This window comes from Lygodium microphyllum, chromosome 25 (assembly GCF_053477565.2).
Source record: "Lygodium microphyllum isolate KBCC chromosome 25, Lygodium_microphyllum_v1.1.10, whole genome shotgun sequence".
NCBI classification, from domain to species: Eukaryota; Viridiplantae; Streptophyta; class Polypodiopsida; order Schizaeales; family Lygodiaceae; genus Lygodium; species Lygodium microphyllum.
In genome coordinates, this window is record NC_141159.1 from 129315646 (window position 1) to 129334579 (window position 18934).

Here is an 18934-nt window from a genome sequence, read left to right on the forward strand (position 1 = left end):
ACTTGTTCTCACCCACTTTGTTTGGGCTCTATGTAGAAGAGGTTTTATATTATATTGATAGAGAGGAAGGGGTTGGAGCTAGTTTAGCTAGGGCTTTAGTATTCGATATTACTTTATGTAGATGACATCATGCTTGTATTTGACTCAACCAAGGGACTACTAAAACACTTGTATGCACTATTGGCTTTCTCTAGATAGAGAAATTACACGATGAATCTTAAGAAAACCAAGGTTATGATATTCAATACCTTAGCTACGTGGATGAGAGATTGAATTATCATTTTACTTTTTATGGAGAGCCAATGGAGATTGTCAAAAAGCATGTATACTTGGGAGTCACCTTTTAAAGGGCCACCATACTCTCCAAGACATCGGAGGCTTGATTAGCATGGGCATATGCAACATTAGGTACACCAAAGAGAATGTGCAAATGTATAGTTTCGTGAGCTAGGCACCAAACTATGGCTTTTTGATGTACTAGTTACATAAGCTCTCCCTGATGGGGTAGCCATTTGGGGGGCCAAAGCCTTTATCATATATGAAACGACCATTGGTAGATCGTGGTGGACTAGAGAGGGACTTTTCTCATGAATGGGAGCATATGGAGCTACCACTAGTCATGATGATATCACATATGATATGAGCCAAGAGCTTAATCCCACATGAGATCATTAGAGAAGAGATGAGAAACACTTATGGTGGTTGAGGCTCTACTCTAGACAATGAATTTCATAGTTGCTTCTAACATTGGATTCATTTAGACAGTTAGAAACGGAAGGGAATAAACATTGTTGATATGCCTAGATGAATATGTGGATGGGCTTGCATGGTTTGTAGATTGACAGATTATCCCCTATGTTTTTAGTCTAGATTGTCCTACACTCGAGCTTAGTTGGTCAGAGTTGAACCATGTGATTAGAGTAGACATATTGAGATTAGATATTGAGAGGACTTGGATTAGACCTCTTTTTCCACATGGTATGAGGATGGCACACTACTAAAGTCATTTTGTTCAACCCTTTGATAATGGTTTTATCACTTGGTCGAGCTATATGGATACCCACTACCACATGGGCTACGTACAACTATTGGGTGGATGCATACCTCAACACATCATCGAAGGATTGAGATAGATAGATGGGAAGGTATGGAGATGGAAGAATGCATATGCTAATTTTGGCAGAGAGAGCAAAAGAAAGAGGAGTATTTCATCTATGATATTTGGAGCAGATACCACAGTATGTTCTGAGAGGGCTTTGGCATGAAACGTGATGTAGCATGAGGGCTGGAAGTATTTAGGATTATTCCTTTTGGAGCTCTAGAGGCAAAGAGTAACCATTCTATGAGATAGGAGCCTCCCACAGCCAGATCCACCTAGACAACTAGGTCATCACTTACTTTTTTTACTACCACATAATCAAGTATAGGATCGATCCACTATTGCAAATAGTCAACCATTACTAGGGATGCATCATAGAGGAGCTCCATTCTTAGGGGTATCTCTTTGGATAGAGAAATTGCACTTAGTTGAGCAAGACACCCATGTCTACTAGGTAGGAGATTGTGACACCCTTCTCATATATAGATTTGACCTAACATTGAGTACTACAAGAGACAAATGCGTATGAGGCAAGGGGAAATGGGGTGTGAAAAGCCCTAAGAATTAGGGGTATGGAATTAGGGTTTTGTAGCTATAAAATATAAGGTATGGAAAACCCTAATAATATACATGAATCATCTTTTGTTTTGAGTCTCTTTGTGTTCTCTCTCTCTCTCTCTCTCTCTCTCTCTCTCTCTCTCGTCTCTTTTTGTGTTTTCCTATTTGGCAATGGGGGAGGGTAAACCCTTCCCTCACCTCTAAACACTTTGGTGACTATGCACAACGTTTCTTTGACCTTTGGAGATGCGGTCCATGGCTTTGTCCTTGGCACCTTGTCAAGCAACATGGTGAGGGTAGTTTCGCCTTAGTGGTTCCACTATGTCCACAAGTCCTTTTGAAGGCATGCTTGCTTGCACCTCTTGGCTCCTTAGACTTGTAACAAGCCTTCTTGAAGGCAGTCTTTGTCATATTGTGGGTTTCCTAGTGTCTTTGATGAGATGGACCCGTACTTCAAGAGTTCTTAGATTTGGAAATTTATCAGGATAAAAACATGTGGCAATTGTTGTGTGGCCGATGATCGATGATCACATAGGAGCAACGGGTGTATGGGGAGGCCCAATGCCAATATATGCTAAAGGGGTAGTGACCTCAACCAACAACGTGCCCATGGATCAAGGGTTCTAGTGGGGCCAAGTTGCTACACATGTTTCACATTTATCTATTTGGGATATTGTACTTGAACATTGTATTTGGTTACTGATGCATGTAACTCATTATAAATTTTCACACACTTGGGATTTGCATTATAAACTGGGTAAGGCATTTGACCTCCTTCAAGGGACACCATTGTGGATTTAGGTCCTTCAGTCGTGCCATGTATATTAGGCAAGGGGAAATGAGGTGTGAAACACCCTAAGAATTAGGGGTGTGGAATTAGAGTTTTGTGGCTATAAAAGGTAAGATATGGAAAACCTTAAGAGTATACACGAATTCTCTTTTTTGATTCTCTTTGTGTTCTCTCTTTCTCTCTCTTGCTCGAGTCTCTCTTTTTGTGTTTCCCTGTTTGGGGGTGGGGGAGGGTAAACCCTTCATTCACCCCTAAACACAATGTCGAGGCAAGCATCATAGCCACATACATCTACATTTCCACAAAAGGGATATACTTCATTGAGGGATGTGAATTTTTGGCCTTTCTCTTTTCTTACGTTTGTACCATAGATATATTCTTACATAGCATGTTGCCTAACATCTAGTTTCATATGCATATCCTTTACAATTTTAGATGAGAGATATACTTCATTGTAGTTATTGGTTTAGTCTCATAGGCCATATTGGCATTTTTGAGATGCTAATATGCTCTTGTTTTCCTCCTCCTCCTTTCTCTTTTCGTACGTTTGTACCATAGATATATTCTTACATAGAATGTTGCCTAACATCTAGTTTCATATGCATATCCTTTACAATTTTAGATGAGAGATATACTTCATTGTAGTTATTGGTTTAGTCTCATAGGCCATATTGGCATTTTTGAGATGCTAATATGCTCTTCTTTTCCTCCTCCTCCTCCTTCTCTCTCTCTCTCTCTCTCTCTCTCTCTCTCTCTCTCTCTCTCTCTCTCACTCTCTCTCTCTCTCTCTCAAGTCCATACACATGCATTTTGTTAACAATCAACCAATGAGTTGTTAGCAACCATGTATAGAACAAGTAATGAGTTGTTAACAATCATATAGAATGAGTAGTATCATTCTAAGTAGCCAAGAAAAAAAATAAGGGCAGGAGATCATCGTAGGGAATCCTATCCCCATGAATTGAGTTGGAAAGAGCATACCCATTGAATGTGGATAATAGGATACAAAGACATGCTCAATTTTGTCAATGAACCTCTAATTCCCAATGTGATTTCTCTTCTATTCTCTTGTGTGACATACATTTGTATATTCATATGTAATACTAGTCAATAAGATCCACTGCTCTTTGTCTAGCAATTGCCTTTTCTCATGCAAAGAATCTTGGAGTATAATAGTAAAAGTGGATACAATATCTTCCAAATTTATACATGAGGTTAACAAAAAAATAGTAGGATTGTATTAAACTACATTAGTGTAGTTTGCTAGGCCAAAGGCTTTTGGCATGATGTAGTATGCTTTAGCCTTGGTCTTCTTTTAATCATAAACCTAGACATGTAAATGGACTTTATATTTCATGTGATGAGTTGGTTTTATGGTTGTAATAGGTGTAGACTGAGAGAGAGGCATTATTCTTGGTTCTTGATCATGTTTTGTAAGTGAGATGAGAGTACTATTGAAATGAAAACATGATAGTTTGCATCTTGATCTTTGTGCCTAATCTCTGGTATTCTTGGTTGTCATATTCATTCTCTATTCTCTTTCTATGGTTGTATGATGGTGTATATGTCTCATGGATATAGTTCTTGATGTAGTTTTGCAACAGTTTGTTGTAATTGTTGCAACAATTTTATATAAGTTTGTTATAATTCATGCAATAGTTTTGTAGTTTGTTATAATTCCTCAAGTAGTTTGTTGTAATACCTACATGTAGTAGTAATGCAAGCCTTTCATAAGATTTGTATAGAGTAAGAGCTACAACACTTTGAAAATCTTGCCTATGATGTCTTATACCTCTAGTTTGGATTTCATACAAAAACAAGATTGTTTCATGGTTGAATTTTGATGTCCTTGCAAATCTTGAAGTAGTGAAGTCCAGAGAATTGAGGAAAATATTAAAAAAGAAACAACAAAGTTTCAATTAAATGGACGAGAAGGAGGAGGATATTTAACTTTGGATGAGGAAAGTGACATATTATCCACAAAGACTTTTCAAGATGCAAGTTTCCAGGATGCAAGTGTCCTTATAGGAGTAGTGACAAACATTGTTCTACATAGATCCCAAAACTTAATATTGTGGATTCAAGAATTCCAATTTAGTGGAATGTTAAGGGTCAAAGAAGATTTAAGAGCAATAGAAGAGGCTGTAGTTTGTTGAAGATGTAACATGAGATGAAAAAGGGAGACAATGGTATTGTGCATATGGGACCTTGTAGGTAGATAAGGAAAAACAAAAAAGCAAAGCAGTAGGCAAAGTGGTATATTGAATACTAACAAGAGAGGGTTGCTAAAGAGAAACAACATTAAGATCAATGTCATTATATCCATTCGCAATAGATCTATGTTCTTTAGAAGTGGGATCGCGTATGGAAGAAGAACATGGCCATATAAAGGATCCCAATAAATAGTACAAAGGAATGATTAGCTAGGTGATCAAGAGGATAAGTTATGCATTCAAGAATATGTTGTTTTCATGTTTGACAAGCTTGAGGATTATGATTTTCACAATGAAGTCATTATTACAGATGATTTTCTTGGTTCTCTTAATTGATTTTAAGGAAGATAATGTAGCTAACGAGTTGGATTCCAATGAAGCAGCTTTGTAAGCACGTGAAGTGCTACTACCTCATAGTGCGAACTTCACCATCTTTGGATGTATTTGTTCAAGATATTGATGTTTCCAACACACGAGATAGTATTTTAGGTCATTACATTATTTAGTTCAAAGTGTGGATTTGCTAAAGATTGATGTGAGGTCTATGCTATCAATCAATCTCCAATTGAATCATTGTATTACTTCTGAGCTTAAAAAGCAAAGGAATGCAATAGAAATTGTAGTAGCCAAAGCTCTGTGTGTCATTAATTAGCTTCCGGGAAGATAAAATATTTCTATAACAAGAGGTTTCTGAATTGAAGAATTTAATGGATTTGCGAGTTTCTCATTGTTTTGAGGTTATTAATGCTCTTGAGAAAGTTATTTTGCAAAAGAATAATGAAATTACTAATTTGCATGCTTAGTTGGTATTTTCTCATGATTTAACTCAAGATGTTATTTTTAAGGATGTATATGCATTGGATAATTAGATTAATGTTGTTCTGGTTCATATGGATATTTTTGATTTTTTTGCGAAATCTAATCAATTTATTAGCGAATTTGGAACAAATGGAATTATGCAAGTGTCAAAAGTGAATATCTATGCAGGTGATGTTATATTAGGAATGGTTGATTCATGTCGATCGATTTTTGAGCATGATAGTGATGATTTTGAATGAGCTAGATGATACTAGCAAAAGTATGTTAGAGTTCTCTATATCAAGAAGTGTTCAGGTCCTTTACTTGCAAAGTCATTTTTTAGGCTTGTAACATATTTAAATATTTCAAGAATTTTTATGTTTACAAAAATTGTCAGCTTTACAGGATGGATCATGTAGGAAGATCCATAGGAACATGCATTCTTGCACTTCCTACAATAGAAACTTGCATTCCTGTAGTTCTTGCAACAAAAACCTAAATTCCTATAGTGGCAAGAAGTGTTACAACAACTTTAAAACAACAAATATAGTAGCAATATGAAGATCAATAGTTTTAGCAATCTAAATATAGACCTAAAAATCAATAGATGTGGGTTATATTAGTTTGGATTGATGTTGATAAAGACTTTGCAGATGATGTAGATTGAAGTTGTGTAAGATAATGATGCAAATGTTGGAGTGATTGATGTGGCTACTCTTTACCATTGGAGTAGCGATCTACTTATTAAGTCATGGTTTTATATCTTTATTCTCTATGATATATTGTGTGTCATTGTACTTGATGGGTTCCTAGCCCTAGCATATTACACTAAAATGGAATGTTTCTATGTATGATGATTTTCCTCAATGATTGGACATGGATTCCAAAGCAACATGATGCAATCATCCTTGGTATGCAACATAATTTCAATTTTTCAAAGATGGATTAAGACTTCCATGGAAAAGAACAAGAGTTTTATGCATGCTGTCTCTAATATATATATATGAAAATAAAATGTTTTTGAGTTGTTCTTCTATGTTTTCTTGTTTGGATTTGGATTCTACATGGGTTGGTGGTATTTATAAGTCTCTCATGGGCCTCTGGACTATAGGAGTGGCTAAGTTGGATATTGTTCATATATTGCAAAAGCAATTACATGAGGAGAAGGAAAAAAATGATGTATTGTAGGTAGACTTGAAGAGGGTTAAGGACATACATGATCATGCTATAGTTGATCTCAATAAATAGTTGGACGACCATACTATTGTGCTTCATCAATGTAAGGTTTCTTCACTGTTGTTTAAAGGAATGGACTACAAGCATGCAAGAAAAGTTTCAAGTTGAAATTCAAGTGGTCACATAGGATAATGACCACTTGAGAGTAGAGAGAGTTTTATTAGGTGCACGACTTTAGCCTTTATTGAAGATTGAGAGATAGATGTTACATGACAGGGATGTAGACTAGATGGTTTGGTTTTTATATAGGAAGATGCAAACATGATGAAGTCTACTTTGTCTCTATATACACACAATCAATGGTAGGGTATTGATGGTAGAATGTCACAGGTCATAGCTCTGCTATATAGATTGATCAAACAAGGTTTTGTAAATGGGAATTTGGAAGCATTGATTGAGGAAAAGACTAACTTGCTAGAAAGAGTGGATGGAATGCAAGTGGAGTATGATAGGATGTTGAAAATGCTTTCTACTTTGCAAGAGGAAAAATGAGCTAATCAAGAGGGCATTGCAAGACTTTGGATATTTTAAAATTGGATATCGATGAGTCTCTTTTAGACTAGCAGGTTAAAATTTGAGTTGACAAGTGATAAGATCCATGTCATGGATATGCATTGACTATCTTTGTCTACTAATGAGATACAACATAAAGATCAACCTCGTACTTATTCACTTTCTACTTTTGATTCTCATGTAGTTCATGAACACTCTAGCTCATAAATGGGCTTTCTATCAATTATGCTATTTACCATCATCATGACATATGTATGCCTTTTGTTTTGTGGACGGTTTTTAGAGTGGGTTATGCAACCAGGTCAATGGGTTATGAACATACTAGAGGGGCTTTGTTCACGATTACTTTGTGGCTCATTGTGAGGTAGAATGCTTTGGATGGGATATAGAGGTACTCTCTAGATTGATCCAATTATGAATAAAGCATTTAGCTTAGACTAAGGGTTCAAATATTGGCTATGGTTAGCTAACCATTAGGTTGTGCCGAGTGTTAGGGCATAGACTTTGACATGATATTTGATAGTATGATTTAGGATTAGTCTTTCTTTAGTCATAGACTTATATATGTAAATGGCATTTATACTTCGTATGATGAGTTGGTTTTATGGTTATAATAGACATGTCCTTAGAGTGAGAGGCATTATCCTTGGCTCTTAACCGCACTATGTAAGAGAGATGTGAGTACTCATAAAATGAAAAACATGATAGTTTGTGCCTAATCTCTGATTATTCTCTATTCTATGTTATCATACTCATTGTGTATCCTCTTTCTATGGTTCTATAATGGTATTTATGTTTCATGGATGTAGTTTTGCAATATTTTGCTGTAATTCCTTCAAAGCAGTTTTGTAGTTTGTTGTAATTTCTCATGTACTTTGTTATAATACCTACAATAATAATGTTGTCCTACCATACATTTTGTAAAGATTAGGGACATAATGTAGTTCAGACTTGCAACTTCAACTTCTCCTTTGCATTGATATATGTAACATTTCAAGGGTTGCAAGTTCTCATTCAAATTCAAGGGCTCCAAATAACTAAGGCACACTCTCCAACATAATATTGAGTCCTTTTGATATTATTACACTCATAAAATTAGGAACTTGAGATGTCACATATTTATTGTTGATTTGGGTTTTTTACAACCCGGATTACTACCACAAAATTTGGCCAAAACCCCTATTAAGAGCTTACCATATCACTTTGGGTTTACTCTTCAAGCACTAGGTATGCTACATTGCTTCTCGATTATAATAACTCTAGTAAATGGGGGGAACAAGTTCTTAGGAGGCATGTCAATGTAAAGGGTAAAAGGGATGGTTATCTTAGTGAAGATGAAAATGGATTACACCTAGGAGTTGAGTGAGTGCATAGATTTTTCAAAGGACTAGCCTCCAACTACACATGGGCTCCGCCTGCATCACTAAGATTTAGAATCTATCACTATCATTAGAGGACACCTCATCCTAGCACACAAGTCAATATCCACATCACGGTGTCATTTGGATCTTACACAAAAGCTTACAAGCATGGACCCCTTTTGTCACATGCTTATATGTATTTATATATATATGGGAAACTAAAGTCAAAGCAGCTTTTGGAAGCCGTTTTTTATAATCTCAATAACTCCCAAGAAAAATCAAATTTCAAGAAAATTCTCACGTTACCCAATCGGTTTCGACTTGGTCTACAAAGTTGCAGAATAAACTTTTTTCAGATTCTTCACGGATTTGAAGTTACAAAGGCGCAGACTGTCGGCTACATGCAATTTGCTTCTCTTTCACCACACCAACTTTCCATTCTATCCTTCTTGTAAATATATTATAATATATATTATAATAATGTGCTTTGGGCACCCATCTCTTGTAATCTAGCTCCCTTTCTCTATTTTGTCTACAACCACACTTGGCTTCTTGCATGATGACCAAGGTGGGGACTTGTCCCATCCACTATTCTCCATATTTTCAAAGATGCCATACATCATCTAGGATTATGTTAATAAAAAAGATTAGCTTAATCTAATCCCTTATGGAGGCTATATAAAGAGTCAATGGAGAATGAAGAGGGGGAAATAAGGACAATGACAAGCCCATGAGAGCACTCTAGAATACCCTCATGCTAGTCCATCTCTTTGAGGTGAGCTATGAGTGAGTTCTTTTATTATGTAGCATAATGACAAGCTTCCTCTACCTCTTCTCCTCTTGTCTCCCTCTCCTCTCCTCTCATCTCTCTCTCTCATATTCCAATATGGTGTCTAGTACATATATTCTCTCTTGTAAATTTGTGTCTTGGTTCTCTTGATTCTCTTTGAGAAAAGGGATGTCTTAGCCCATCCTCCCTTTGGCTAGGTGGTGCCCCTCTTTGGTTCTCTTAGTGAGGACTGGAGGTTGGATGGGTAAGAGGCAACCCATTCATCATTTTAGTCCTCATTTTTGGTGCCCCCACTGAGGACATTCTCAACCACAATTCTTTACCTCCTTATGTGAGACGATACAACACATGATGGTGATCCTCTACAACAAGTGTCCCAAGTGGCTCTTCTCCAATGCCTTCACCAACTTTTTTTGAAGCTGGTCGAATTCCACGACTCCCACAATGGTCTCCCAAGGAAGCCTAAGAAAGGAAGTATGCCTATCAGATGACGGCACGTATGCGGGTAAAATGTGTTCACCTTAGAAATTCCATTCTCTCACAAGGAAAAAAATCATGTTGCCATAAATTGCTAGGTTCTCATAATTGTAGTGAGTGTTTTGCAAATGAAGGGCCTTCCGAGAGGTCCTCGTCTCCAAATCATCAAATCCCTCTCTCTCTCTGGCGTAATCCACATCAAAGGAGGACAACTATGCATGAACGGTGTGGAGTTTTGTAGAAGTGCAAAGTATGAAGACTACCTTCAACTGTTGTTAGGTCGAAGGTTGGGTGTGGTTGAAAAGGTGGCCATCACACCTTATGAAATATATGTCACCGAGGATGGACACACTAAGGCAAGAACAATCATTGGTGAGCAAATTCTTTGTATAGCAAAGTTGGTGGGTTCCAGAAAGAAACACTCTTGGAAAAATCCTTCATAATTCAAGAAAGTGCATTTTCTCTACTCCCTTAAGTAGTCTCCACTCATGAATAATAATAATGGCCCGAATTTTTACACCTTCCACTCTATATAAAACATCCGAGTTAATCTATGCATCAATAGGAAGATTTTCTTCCAGTAGTGTCTTGTCATGTACTTTGGGACTGAAAGATTAAGGGAGATTCTTGTATCACCAGAACCTATAATCTTCCCAATGCTAGACTATAATGCATCCTTCAATATACATGTCTTTATCTTATTATAATAGTTTCTCATGAATCACCACGAGTTGTATGGACCTATCCGTCCACTTGCTATGCAAACTGTGCATATTGTAGCCGGTACAAAGCTTAGATTCCAAGGCATTATTAGAAGCATACTGGGGCCTAGACATCTTGCTGAAATCAATGCATCTATGAACCCATTCATCCTTCCCCTCATAAAATACAACTTAAGTTTAGATGTGTTCATCTTCGTACTCTACTAAGGCAACATGGTATTTTTAAGTTTTTTTGGGCACAAAGGGGAGAAAGCTCTAGACTTTTTGGATGACTTAGAAATGGCCTTCCTAGTCACAGGCCGGGATGATGAAGCAACCAAAGTACGGGCCTTCTCTTTAGTTCTAAAGGGTGATGCTCGAGTATGGTATCAAGCTCTCCCGGAGGCTACAAGGGGTAATTGGGAGGATCTCAAGACCGCATTCATGCACAAGTACCAAGATATAGAGCCACATGAAGATATTTGGAGACATCTCTTAGATATTCGCCAAACCGTACCAGGGGAGTACCAAGCCTATGAAGGCATGTTTATAAAATTGTGGGATAAATGGACAACCTCCTTAGCCGAGGGAGAAAGAGTACCTGATTGCCTTAAGAAAGATTGTTTTCTAGCCGGACTTCATCCTCTACTAAGGGAGAAGGTCAAAGGAAAGTTTCCCACATCCTATGAAAAATCAGTCACTTATACCAGGGAGAAAGATAGAAAATTGAAGTATCAAGCCCAGTTGAAGGGGGGAGTTGAAGCCCATGCAGGTTTTACCAACCATGCCAAGGCCTAGAGAAATAGCAGAGGCCCCACCTAAACCGGAGATACCACAGCAAGAGCTCCTACAATGCATTACTAATCAACTTGAAAGCCTTTCGTTAAATTTGGTGCAAGGAGTACGGCCCCCTTCCCTCATAAATGAAGGCAATCGAGGTCCAAGGAGACAAGAAAGAGAGCATGTTTGCTATAATTGTGGGGAGACTGATGATATGTACTTTTGCCCTCATCCTAGGCGTTTTTCAGGAAATGGGTTCCAACCAAGGAGGGGACAACAAGTGACACCACCCAGGGAAAGGTTTGTTCCACCGAATCCAAGGCCTCCACCACCGGTTCAAGTTCTCCAGTATCATCGATCACTTGTAGAGGTGCCGCCCTTGCCTGTCCAGCCGCCAGAGAATCATGATGTCAGGATAATTAATTTAGATGAGAGTGATGTCAAAGGGAAGGCCAAAGTAGTAGAGGTTGAAGCAATGCCGGTGAAGAAAGCCCGTAGAATTGAGAGAATGGAGCCTACACCACCAAAGGAGGTTGAAAATATGGAAGAGGAGGCAGAGTCATCAATGGCTGCAAAGACATGCAACAGTAAAAAGAGGAGGGCTCGCTCACGCCGACACATTGAGCCAGATGATTTTTCCCTAGGCAAAGGTACTAGAGCTTATGATTTGCTTGCTGATGTGAGGAATCAAGGGCTAAAAATTTCATGGCCACAATTACTACATCTATCTCCAACAGTGTGACGATAATGGTCAAAGATGGTAAGCATTAGATCCATGAAGAATAGACATGTGAATGCAATCCAGACTAGAAAGATGAAAGATATTGTGCCTCTAGTGGAAGTTGAAATCAATGGGCAGAGAGTGTCAAAGAACATTTGTGGATGGAGGTGCAGAGATTTGTGTCATGACGAAAAAGTTGATGCATCGTTTGGGATTAGAGATAAATGAAACTACTAAATTTGGGGCCAAAATGGCAGTAAATTGTTTGGGAGTTATAAAGAAAGTCAAGATAAAGGTGTGTGGAGTGTAATTGGAGCTTGACATGTATGTGATGCTAGTGAAGGGGGACGGCTATCCGCTCATTCTCGGGCGACCATGGCTAATGGGGATGAAAGCCAGACAAGATTGGGAGACAGGGGCTTTAGAGCTAAGGCCACAAAAGGGGCTGCATAAAAAATGGAAGAGCACTATCTACAACATGAAGGAGGGCCGACAGGAGGATCTTGTGTTAGAGACCACCGCTGATGAATGGAGTTCCAGCGAGGGTTGGTCATCTATGACAGAGGGAGAGTCTTCTAATGAGGAGGAAGAAAGCTCTCTAGAAGTGGCGGGGATTACATTAAAAGGGCCTTCTAGTAGTGAAATTCCACAGCAGTTTCCAAAGGTCGAGAAGGAGGGGTTAGAAAAAATGTTAGCTAAGGATCTATCAGTTGAGGAGAAGGCAACCTACATGGAAGTGGTGATAAAACACTTTGCACTTTTTATTTGTGATTATGAACACATCACAGGTGTGACAGTAGTACAACATCACATTAATCTAAAAGAGGGAGCACGGCCAGTGGTGTAGCGACTATGATGATTGGGAGTAGTTCAACAAAACGCTCTACTCACTAAGGTGCAACGACTTTTGAAGGCAGGCTTCATCTATCCAATAGGGGACTTAGAGTGGGTTTCACCTGTGGTGGTGATACCCAAGAAGAATGGAAAATGGAGGATTTGTGTGGATTACAAGCCGCTAAATGCTGCAACAAAGAGAGATTGCTTTCCTCTTCCCTTTCAGGATGAAATACTCAATGAGGTGGCCGGGCATGAGAGATACACTATTTGTGATGGGTATTCAGGTTAAATCCAGATCCGAATAGCTGAGGAGGATAAACAGAAGACCACCTTTATTACACCTTGGGGTTGTTTTGCTTACAAAGTAATGCCATTTGGATTAACAAATGCCCCAGCTACCTTTCAATAATTCATGAATTATGTCTTCCAGCCATATTTTGGGAAATCCATTAGGATCTTTATTGATGATTTTTGTATTTATAGTTCTAAGGCTCTACATCTAGGGAAGGTGGATAAAGCTTTCAACCGCCTTGCACAAATGGGGGGACAGTTAAACCATGAGAAGTGTCACATTGGCGAAAGCAGTGTAACTTTGTTAGGGCATGTCGTAAGTGAGAGGGGCATTGAAGCAGATCCAAACAAAGTTAAGGCCCTATTGGCGGTGCCATCACCATCTTCTATGAAGCAACTAACCTCTTTCATTCAGAAGGTGCGATATATGGGGCGGTTCATTCATCTCCTCTCCCAATTAATATTTCCACTGCAACAGTTAACCCACTCTGAGAAGGCTCTTAGCATCCTTCCTATAATTTTACATCCTTGCTGGGATCAAGAGTTTTTTGTCAACCCGAGTTTTGGGGAAGATGCTCTAGGGGCAGCACTAATACAAAAGGATGCTAAAACTGGCCTAATGAGACCGGTTTACTTTTCTAGCAGAGTAATGACATCATCAGAACGAGAGTACAAGATGGTGGAAGTGATGGCTTTGTCTCTAATGTTTGCTGTAAGAAAGTTTTGTCCTTATCTTCTCCCTAGGCTGTTCACAGTGATCACGACAGAAGAGCATTTTTCCTATGCCTTACAGCACATGGATGTTTCAGCCAGAATCACTAAGTGGATGATACAACTCCAAGAGTTTGACTACACCTTCAAGGTGGAGGATTCTACTCGAGCTTGCCTAGCTGATTTGTTGACCCATAGATGTCATTAAAAGAAGAAAAAAGAGAAGGAAAAGGTAAAAGAGGAGACACCTCCTTTTGATGAGCCGCCACGTGTGGAGAATGCCCATGCCCTCTACTTTGATGGGGCATACAAGCGTATTAAAGATAGAGCGGCAGCAGGAATAGTGGTGTTCAATCCCGAAGGTGACAAACTTTATGGAGAAGATATCAGCTTGGAGGATGTCCATTCTAACAATGAGGCAGAATATCAAGCCTTGCTTTTAGGTTTGAGGTGGTGTCTCTCACATGGTGTTACTCGACTTAATGTTTTTGGGGATTCTATGCTAATTGTTAAGCAAATGAAAGGAATTTGGGCTTGTAAAAATGATAACTTAGTAGTGAAAATGAGAGAAGCTAAAACTCTCATGAGAAAGCTACAGAAAGCCCAAATCTATTTTGTGCCAAGGCACACAAATGGCGACGCAGATGCTCTAGCAGTTGAAAAATTGAAAGAGGTAATGGTGGACATCATTACAGTAAAGCTTCCCTTGTTTCAGGGTAAGTTTCAACTACAAGATGTGCTTTATTTTCTTGAGCATGGTGAGGCACCTACACATATGAGTAAGAGTGAGAAAAGGTGGTTGGCTACTAAGGCCACTAAATACCGCTTGATAAATGATGTATTGTATTGCAAAGGAAAGGATGCAATGCTTAAAAGGGTGCTAACATCAAAGGAGATTATGGATGTGATTAAGAGCTGCCATGAGGGGGTTTGTGGCGGACATTTTGCTCAAGAAATAACCAGCAGGAAGATTCTCCAAGCTGGTTTTGTGTGGCCTAGTCTACATCGAGATGTGCAACATTGGTGCCGCACTTGTGACGATTGCCAAAAGGCCGGACCAAGGAAGCTAGTGTACGAGGAACAAAATCCCATAACTATATATGGCCCATTTGAGAAATGGGGGATTGATGCAATAGGGCCACTCCCACGAACTCAATCTGGCAATGAATACATCATAATGGGTGTGGACTACATGACGAGGTGGGCAGAGGCTTCAACTAGTAGGATCACAGCCCAAGAAGTGGAAAAATTTGTGTTTGAAAATATTTGTTGCAGGTTTGGTACGCCTTTGGAAATTATCTCTGATCGGGGTCTTGGTTTTAGGGCGAACCTAGTAGGGGAGCTAATGGAAATGCTAAAAATCAAGCACAGGCATTCTACTCCCACTACCCACAGTGTAATAGTTTGGTCGAAAAAGTGAATGGGCTGATTTGTAAGATAATTACCAAGTAGGTACATATGCATCCCAAACACTGGGATAAAAAATTGAGTGCAGCTCTTTGGGCCTACAGGACTTCATTTAGAACCTCACTTGGCTATACTCCATTTCACCTCGTCTATGGCCAAGAGGCTTTGCTTCTTATAGAGGTGGAACTGGCCCAGTTTGCATGTTTTAGTAGCCAGTCAAGAGAAGAATCAAGATAAGGAGTTAGAGGAAAGGATATTGGATCTAGAGAGGCTGGAGTTAGACATAGAAGCAGCAGTCCAACACTATTCCATGTAGGCTGAAGAGAGGAGGAAGACATTTAATAAGAAGCTGGCTAGCAAACACATAAGGGAAGGATCACTTGTGCTACGCTATGATAACCGCTTTGATAACAGAAAGGATGCTAAACTTTTTTCAAGTGGAAAGGGCCATTCATGGTCATAAGGAGATATCCAAATGGCAGCTATAAGCTAGGTGACATGGATGGGAAGGTTCACAAGACAAGGGTAAATGGATGGCGACTGAAGCCTTATTTTCAAAGAAATATGAACACTTTGGAGCAGTCATTCAATGAACAGCCACAAATGAGGGGGTGCAGTCCTCCTTGCTCTATTGGACCATCATTAGCAAGCTAGAGGCATGAATGCTTCTAGCCTAAGGGGAGGGCTAATGATTCGGGTTTTTTACAACTCGGATTAGTACCGCAAAATTTGGCCAAAACCCCTATCAAGAGCTTACTATATCACTTTGGGTTTACTATTCAAGCACTAGGTATGCTACATTGCTTCTTGAGTATGATAACTCTAGTAAATGGGGGGAACAAGTTCTTAGGAGGCATGTCAATGTAAAGGGTAAAAGGGATGGTTATCTTAGTGAAGATGGAAATGGATTACACCTAGGAGTTGAGTGAGTGCATAAATTTTTCAAAGGACTAGCCTCCAACTACACATGGGCTCCGCCTACATCACTAAGATTTGGAATCTATCACCATCATTAGAGGACACCTCACCCTAGCACATAAGTCAATATCCACATCATGGTGTCATTTGGATCTTACACAAAAGCTTACAAGCATGGACCCCTTCTGTCACATGCTTATATGTATTTATATATATATATATGGGAAACTAAAGTCAAAGCAGCTTTTGGAAGCCGTTTTTTATAATCTCAATAACTCCCAAGAAAAAGAAAATTTCAAGAAAATTCTCACGCTACCTGATCGGTTTCGACTTGGTCTACAAAGTTGCAGAATAAACTTTTTTCAGATTCTTCACGGATTTGAAGTTACAAAGGCGCAGACTGTTGGCTACATGCAATTTGCTTCTCTCTTTCACCACACCAACTTTCCATTCTATCCTTCTTGTAAATATATTATAATATATATTATAATAATGTGCTTTGGGCACCCATCTCTTGTAATCTAGCTCCCTTTCTCTATTTTGTCTACAACCACACTTGGCTTCTTGCATGATGACCAAGGTGGGGACTTGTCCCATCCACTATTCTCCATATTTTCAAAGATGCCATACATCATCTAGGATTATGTTAATAAAAAAGATTAGCTTAATCTAATCCCTTATGGAGGCTATATAAAGAGTCCATGGAGAATGAAGAGGGGGGAAGAAGGACAATGACAAGCCCATGAGAGCACTCTAGAATACCCTCATGCTAGTCCATCTCTTTGAGGTGAGTTATGAGTGAGTTCTTTTATTATGTAGCATAATTGCAAGCTTCCTCTACCTCTTCTCCTCTTGTCTCCCTCTCCTCTCCTCTCATCTCTCTCTCTCATATTCCAATATGGTGTCTAGTACATATATTCTCTCTTGTAAATTTGTGTCTTAGTTCTCTTGATTCTCTTTGAGAAAAGGGATGTCTTAGCCCATCCTCCCTTTGGCTAGGTGGTGCCCCTCTTTAGTTCTCTTAGTGAGGATTGGAGGTTGGATGGGTAAGAGGCAACTCGTTCATCATTTCGGCCCTCAATTGTCTATGTATAAATTAAATGTTGTAAATATTACAAAGTTATCATTTTTTCTCTCGATGGTTTCTATTACATTCTTTCCTTACATCAAGGCTTTATTACATTTGTCATTATTCATGCTATCAAAACAAGCAAGTGGAACATGGTGAATGGTTATTTCACATAAAGCAATATGTAGAAAGAGAATTGATTTACATGGCCTTTATTATTCAAATGTAGGGATTGTTGAGATTAAAATAGTACATGATTTATTTCCTAGCTCTCCCAACCTCGACCTTAATGACATTTGCTTGCTAGGCTTCATAGTTTGTATGAAAGAGAACTTGGATCTTTACAATGAGCTTCTACCATAGTTGACAGGTTTAAAAATAATAAACATAAGTTGCCAATATGGGTATCAAAGATCAAGTTCCTTATTTTGTGGTTGGAATTTATGCTTTGTTCAAACTTACGTACAAGTTCTTCTCCTTATTTACTCATGTGCATCAACTTCTTCTTTAACTTTGCCTTTCTTTGACTTTTGTTGTCTGACTCCATATACAATTAGAATGATCCCCCTTGCTAAGTCGTGTTGGTCTCTTGTTGTGCAAAGTGGTCATTAGGGATCGTGGAAAGGTTAGCAACAAAGGTGGGGTAGTGGTCATTGGATACCACCATAATGAGTTTGAGTGCTCTCCTAGGGGGTGTGTCTACCCAATCAAGTGAGGGTATCATGGGCGAGTGCATGATTGGGAAATGGTTCTAGTACTAGATGAGTCAAATCTCCCAAATTAGGTTCCATCCTTAAGGAGCTAATCAATGAGTGGTTAAGCTACTATGTAGTAAGTTATCTTCCAAGAAAGATGGGGGTGACTTGCTCTTAGACTAGGAGTGGCACAAGGGCTAGAGGGTGAGAGAGTGTGGCTAGTTGAGGTTATAGGCCAATCTTGTGAGAATCTTGAGAGCCCCCAAGTGCAATGAGTGCTAAGTGCTAGGCAAAGGATGGAGCATTTTCTCTTTATTTTGTTAATTTTTCGTGCTTTTTTCAAAATTTGAATCATTCTTATGTTTTTTGATGTTGATGTATTTGTTACTAGTAGGGAGTGGCTATAGATGGCTAGGCGTGACAAGGAAGGGGAGTGTCAGTGAGAGATGAATGGGAGCATGTAGAGAACCAAGTCTCATTCATATCCTACAAGACTTCAAGGCAATAGGTTTGAAAAATGAGGGTATGAAAGTAGAGTAGCACTATGGCTAGTGGGCCAATATTGGCATAAATGTCAAATAAAAGAGGAGAGGGATGATATTTGAAGATGATGGAAGGAGTATGGAGGAGAAGGTATAGAGATAGTGAATTTTGGTGTGTGAGGTAGGGGCAAGGTAATTGGTGAAGTTGGGAACAAAGAGGGAAGGAAGTTTCATAACTAGAAGAGGTAAGGGTATAGATTTACGGAATGAAGATGGAATAAAACGACTTTGATTGAATCTTCAAAATTTGAATTGAATTGTTTGGAACCAAAGTTACCATTATTTGGGAATTTTTGTGGAAACTTGTCTCGTTCGCAAATTTTGTCTTTAGTGTCATGGGCCAAGGAAATTGCATCTTCAAGGGTTGTTGGCTTGAACATATTGACTTTCGCATAAAAATGTCCAAGTAGGCCAGACATAAACTTGC